We start from the raw sequence: 6,719 nt of genomic DNA, 5'->3' as shown, positions 1-6,719 counted from the left end.
GGAATTTGCTAAGTCTATGCAGGCAGAGTTTGAGATGAGTCTGATGGGAGAACTCAAGTTCTTTATGGGGATTCAGATCGATCAAAGTCTGAAGTGAACGTACATCAATCAGAGCAAGTATGCCAAGGAACTTCTTATGAAGTTTGATATGTTAGAATGTAAGATGTCAAAGACTCTTATGCATCCTACATGTATACTTGAGAAGGATAAATTAAGTGCTAAGCTAGAACAGAAGGTATACAAAGGTATGATTGGCTCTCTCTTATACTTGACTGCTTCTAGACCTGGCATTTTGTTTAGTGTCTGTTTATGCGCTCACTTCCAATAAGATCCTAGAGAATCCCACTTAACAGCTGTTAAGAGGATCTTCAGGTATCTGAAAGGTATGATTAACCTTAGATTGTGTTATAGAAAATCTAAAAACTACAAGTTAGTGGGTTATTGTGATGTTGATTATGCTGGAGATAGACTTGAGAGGAAAAGCACTTATGGGAGCTGTCAGTTTCTGGGAGACAACCTAATATCATGGTCCAACAAAAGGCAATCAACAATAGAACTATCAACTACTAAAGCTGAATACATTGCAGCTTCTGGATGCAACACTCAGATGCCCTGGATGAAAATTCAGTTAGAAGATTTTCAGATATATGAGAGTAACATCCCTATACTCTGTGATAATACTTTTGTTATTTATTTATCTAAGAATCCCATTTTGAATTCTAGAGAAAAACATACTGAGATAAAACATCACTTTATACGTGACTATGTTCAGAAGGGAATTTTTAAATTTTAAATTTATTGATACAAATCATCAATGGGCTAATATCTTTATAAAACCACTTGCTGAAGATAAATTCGTTTTCATTCTGAAAAATTTAAAAATGGACTTATGTCCAAAACGAAAAAGATGTTTTTCTCAGAATGTAATCTCTCAGAATAGTCAAATGAGACTCTGAGATATGATTTTGGTTCAGAACGTGTGAGTCTTTTGAAGTGAGAAGGTTTCATAAGTTCAGAAGTATTAAATCAAAATTTGTTTGGTTAAATAATTTGTCTTCTGGATACTAAACAAATTTTGAATTTAATAGCTGTCAATCAGTCTCGACTAGTGGAATAGTTTTTAAAGACAGTTGTCTTAGAAAATGGAATTGTTTCTGGTCTGCTGATGTGACACGTTATGTGAATAAACCTTAGGATTAGGTAAAATCTTCACGCTTTAAACCCTTGTCAGATTTTTGCACTATTCATAATTTTTTCATGATTGCAAAACCTCTATTTAAACCCACGTCACACAGTTTCGCTACATCCACAACCTACATTTTCTCTCTTTAAGCTCAAAACTTTCAGCAACCCTAAAACCCTTTGTTCTTCATCAAAAATGGCTTCACAACAATCTGCTCAGCAAACTCAACAACAAAGCGTTGCAACTACTCAATGAACTGTTCGTGGTTCTTCTTCATCATCGCAACAACAACCATAAATCTCCCATCTCCTTTAAGTCGTTTCGTTGAAATCTGCTTTAGGTAAACATGTGTACACTGAAGATGCTTATGATTCTCCTGAACTTACTTTGTCTACTCCAGCAGGGAAACTGGAAGTTCTATGTGAACTCTTGGTTGAGTTTGACCCATCTGGTTAGAGAATTTTGGATTCATGCCAAGTCTTCACTATTCTAGGTTACTTCTTCCGTGTTTGGAAAGAAGATTGTTATTTCTGAGAAACTCATCAGTCATGATAGGTCTAGAATCAGATGTGAACAAGTGGTGGAAAAGGAATCTAAATTGTCTGAGATTTCTAAAGTGATTTTTGTCTTTGGAAAACACTCAAGCAAGATCAAGGATCTTCACCCTAAGCTAAGGGTTTGGGGTAGAACTCTTCTGGGATATGTTCATCATAGAAGGTCAACAAATTCTTCTGACTACATCAACGATGACCAACAATACATTCTTTATTACATTGCTACTAAGAAGAAGGTAAATCTACCTATACTTCTTTTTTCAGCAGTTAGGGGATGTTGTGAAGGAAATTAGAGAATGTAGTAGAAAGATGAAGAACTGGATTCCGCTTGGTAGGCTGATCTCAGATATCCTGATGGAGAGAAAGTTAATTGACTCTTTAACAAAAGATCAGATCACCAAAGGGATGAAACCTTAGGTTGGCAAGATGTTTAATGCCAAAGGTTTGAAGAATATGGGCATTATTATTGAAATGATAAGTCCTCCTGCTGAAATTCCCAAGGAAGACATCTACAACAAAAGGATCCCTATGGAAGACTTTCCAATCTTCTCAAAGCCATATCCTCTGGACGTTGTGATAGGATTTCCGGAGAACTGTCTGTAGGTGCTATTATTGCAGCCTCAAAAACCATTTATAAGAAGAATAAGAAGATTGCTAAGAAACACTCTGAGAGGATGACCAAGAAGTTTAAGGTTTCCAGGAAGAATCTGGATACTTCTGCTGAAGAACCCAGAGTTGTTGGTGCCACTTCTGCTGGAACTACTTCTGGTAAGTTTGTTCTTTCGAAAGCCCACTCGCTTTCTGTTGATAACAGTTCATCGATACCATTAACCACTCTCACTTCACCTACCCCCATCCCATATATTTATAAACCAATTCACTTCCTCCACTTACTTCTCCCCAAACTACAAATCCAAATGTCACCATTCATCCATCCTCACCATTCATCCATCCTCACCATCACATTATGAAATTCTAACCTCCATTCTCATACCAACACCTCAACCACTTTTTCCTCTTTCCCTCTTATCTCAACCCACTCAACCATAAAACCCTTCCTCACAAACTCTTTATGAAATCTATCAACCAGCATTCCGCACTCGCTCTGACGTTCCTATTGTAGAATCAGAAATTAATTATGATATTGAGTCCGATATTGAGCTCATTTCCCTCCTAGACAGAATATCTCAACCCTACTTTGACCAAACACCCTTTCAAACCAACATTCACCTTACACCTCTGAATTATTTGTTTCAACAATTTAAAAGTTAGGTTTTTTCCAGACTAGACACTCTTCATAACTTGAAATAACCTAAATTTCAAACTTTCAAACTAGAAACAACCAACATTCATTATTTATTTCAAACTCTCAAACTTCTAAAGGCCTTTTGAAGACCAGGTTCTGAGGAAATGTGTCTAGACTCTAAAGGCCGAGGTTTTGAAGATTCTCTCAACTAGTCTCTTGATCCTTCTAAGCACCCTTTAACACAATTTATTCAAAAGCCTCTAAATATTAGAAAATAAAATCAAAAGGTTTTGCGTCAAGAAAATAGTACACGATACAAGATCACCCTTCCCTCTACTATGCTGATTTTGTGGGCTAAGAAAAGTACTATTATACCATTTCTCCTCCCAATATGCAAACTGTTATACAAAGAGACAACTGCATTTTGCTATTCCAATTCTACCATCCAACAATCTTCTAATTGCCTATATAAAGGAGACTTGGAAGATTGGACAAGTTGCTAATTGCTAATTCACGTTGCTATTCACTACGCTATTACACAACGCTTTTGCCGAACTTGATATTATTTGTGTATAGTTTTTGTAGACGCACATAGAACTTTTTGTTCATTATTGTGTGAGAACTTCATTTATTAAACTTTTGTTAATCTACTCTCTTAGAAGTAATCTTTTAAACACATTATTGTAAATCTAATTTGTTTGAGTGTTTTCCTTGAGTGACTAGGTTTTAGTGAGATAAACTCAAGAAGACAAAGGCGGATTATCTTTATGGTGTTTGTAATCAGTTTCAGTTATAGTGGATTAAGTCCTTGTTGAGAAGGCAAAATCACTTTGGCGGGTGGACTGGAGGTAGCTTTGTTAACAGCGAACTAGGATAAAAATAACTGTGTTATTTTTCTTGTTCGTGTTACTGTTTGATTGTTGGTTTTAAAAAGATTTCCTTTTTAGAAACCCAATTCACCCCCCCCCCCTCTATTTCTTGTGTTTCTTTCCACCTTCACATTTTCGGTCACATTTTGACCAGCTTAAGCCTTTTCAACCGAGTATTTTTTACTTCAAAATTTGATCAAAACCTATATGTTTTCTAGAAGTTTATTTTGCGCTGATCATTTTTGTGCATATAGTTCATTTTTTCGGGCACTTTTGCATTCAATTTTTATTCATTTTGAGTCCTTTTATTTTTATTCTTTTGTCAAAATATTCAAAATAAATAGATAGGATCATCTATGTTTCCATTTCGAATTTATTCTGATTATTTTAAGGTGTTTGATTTTAATTAGTTTAGTTAATTTCAATTTATTTTTAACTTAAAAAAATCTAGAAAAGAACTTTAGGCATTATATGAGTTAGTAGTCCTAATTTGGTCCAAGATATTGTGCAAAGGGGGCGGACAACTCACAAGGTGTTGGTTCAAAAGTCAGTTTTTTTATCCAATAAAAAAAGGGTATGTGGGTCAACATCTATGATAATACAAAAACAATAAAAGAAGGACACAGTTGATGGTGAATTTTCCCTCTTCTTTGAAAACCCCATGCCTCTCTCTTTTCAATCAATCAACACAACATCTTCACTCATGGCAGTAATGAAGGAGAGTATGAAGGCATTTAGGTAATGGCCTCCGAAAAGGGAATAGTAATGTGGAGTTGCTTCAAAATCTCCACAAACTTCTTAAATTGACTATCTGTCTTAGAATTAGCAAGTCTATGAGGGTATGTAATGGGCGACTTATAAGGGGAAGAGGTACATACAACTGTTCCTTCTCAACCGCCTCCTTTGATTTGGGTTCCTGCCCATTTTCAACTACTGGTTCTCTTATCGAGATTTTATCAACAACTCTTTTGGGTTCCTTCTCTACCCTCCGTCCTACTAATAGGTCTCTAACTCTATGATCATCAGGGCCGTCTAATTTGTACCACTGTGTAGTTTGATGACATTAGCGTGTCCCTTTGGGTTGGGTTATGGCTGGCCAGGAAAAATTCCAGTTGGGGCAACATGACTGCATGTTGCTGGGCTACTTGTGAGATCTGATTCTTAAGCATCTTGTTATGTGTGGCCATGACATTTACCTTTTTTGCCAATTGTTTGATCAACTCATTTGTATGGACATTCTGGTTCATAAACTCTTTGTTTTGTTGCGTTTGGGATATGACAAAATCTTTCATCATTAGCTCCAGGTTGGATTTTATAGGTGCATGAGGAGCAACAGGGGCTCCTTTATGATTATGAAAGCCTGGAGGAGTAGTAGGAGGTGAACTGGGTGTAAAAAGAGCGTTATTATTCATATAGGAGAAATTAATATGATATCTCCATCCAGGATTATACGTACTGGAAGAGGGATTCCCCTGTGCATGATTAGCTAGGTCATGGGAAGGCTCAGATAACAACTAACAGTCAATAATGACATGTCCTTGGACTCCACATATTTCACATAGGGGAGTCACATCAGCTACGATAATTGCAGGGGTAATGGTCAGATTATTAATCTTTTGGGTGAGGGCATCTACTTTAGTACTCATGTGATATAGGCCTCTCACTTCGTACACAATGCATTTAGCCTGAGACTTTTCAACGGGAATGCACTTGCTTCCCCACTGATAATGACTATGGGCCATATTTTCAGTAAGTTGGTAGGCCTCAGAGAAGGGCTTATCCATCAGAGCATCTTCATCCGCAACATCAACTGTCATCCTCGTGATATAGAGAAGACCATTATAGAAACCATGGATAATCAACCACTTCTCTAACCCATGATGCGGGCAAAGTCTCATCGTGTCTTTATATCTTTCCTAGGCTTCAAAAAGGGATTCTCCATCATCTTGTCTTAAAAAAGTTATTTGGTTTCTGAATACTGTCGTCTTACTAGGTGAGAAATATATAGATAAGAATACTTTCTTGAGCTCATTCCATGTGGTGATGGAATTAGATGCTAAGGAATATAGCCAAGTTGTGGCTCTGTTCCTTAGGGAAAAGGGAAAAAGACACAGTCTAATGGCTTCTGGTTTGACGCCATTACTTTTTAACGTGTCAGCATACTGTATGAAGACAAAAAGATGTCGGTGAGGGTTTTTCGTAGGGCGACTAGAGAACTGGTTCAGTTGCACGATTTGCAGCAGATAGGGTTTCAACTCAAATTGTTTAGCCTGGATCGCAAGGTTAATAATGCTTGAGTGTGTCTCATTCTCAGATGGGACGACAAAGTCCTTAAGAGGATGCTCATCATTTTGCGCATCCATTAGGATAATATTTTAGGCACGAATTTATTCTAATTGGCGTCTAATATGAAGAAAATGACCGATCTCGTCAATTAGTTTCTCTAGTTCATCCCCAGAGTTGCGGGTACTTGACATACAATTGAGAAATGTAAAGAAAAGAATAAAAAAGTGTGAATTAGTCTAGACGACACAACAACGGAGTCACGATGTTGACTAATTTGGTCCCCGACAACAGCGCCAAAAACATGATAGGTCAGTAAGTGCATAAAAATATTGTTTGTAATATAAAATATGTCGAACCCACATAGACCAATGTCAACCTACCGTTATCTATTGCTAATATGTTTATCTAATGCAATGAATGTTTTGGTTTGGTTTGCAAAGTAAAAGAAATAAGATTGTTTGAAATTGATTAAGAGACGGAAGACCATAATATGGATCTCGTCAACCGGTAGCGCTAGCAAAGTCGTTAATTATAGTTAATATGAGACAATATTTTCTTATAGAAAAATAATTAATTTTTAA

The 6,719-nt window shown here is 36.6% G+C and overlaps 1 non-coding gene across 1 annotated transcript; it reads left to right on the top strand.

The window, feature by feature from the left end:
* The first annotated feature begins 5,724 nt into the window (after positions 1-5,724).
* LOC127077272 (small nucleolar RNA R71) lies at positions 5,725-5,831 on the top strand. The gene has a single exon (XR_007787129.1). It is a non-coding gene; the product is annotated as a small nucleolar RNA R71 (small nucleolar RNA).
* The last annotated feature ends 888 nt before the right edge of the window (positions 5,832-6,719 follow it).

The sequence above is a fragment of the Lathyrus oleraceus genome, chromosome 4 (assembly GCF_024323335.1).
Source record: "Lathyrus oleraceus cultivar Zhongwan6 chromosome 4, CAAS_Psat_ZW6_1.0, whole genome shotgun sequence".
NCBI classification, from domain to species: Eukaryota; Viridiplantae; Streptophyta; class Magnoliopsida; order Fabales; family Fabaceae; genus Lathyrus; species Lathyrus oleraceus.
The sequence above is the reverse complement of the archived record's forward strand: the minus strand, read 5'-3'. Positions and strand labels throughout refer to the sequence as shown.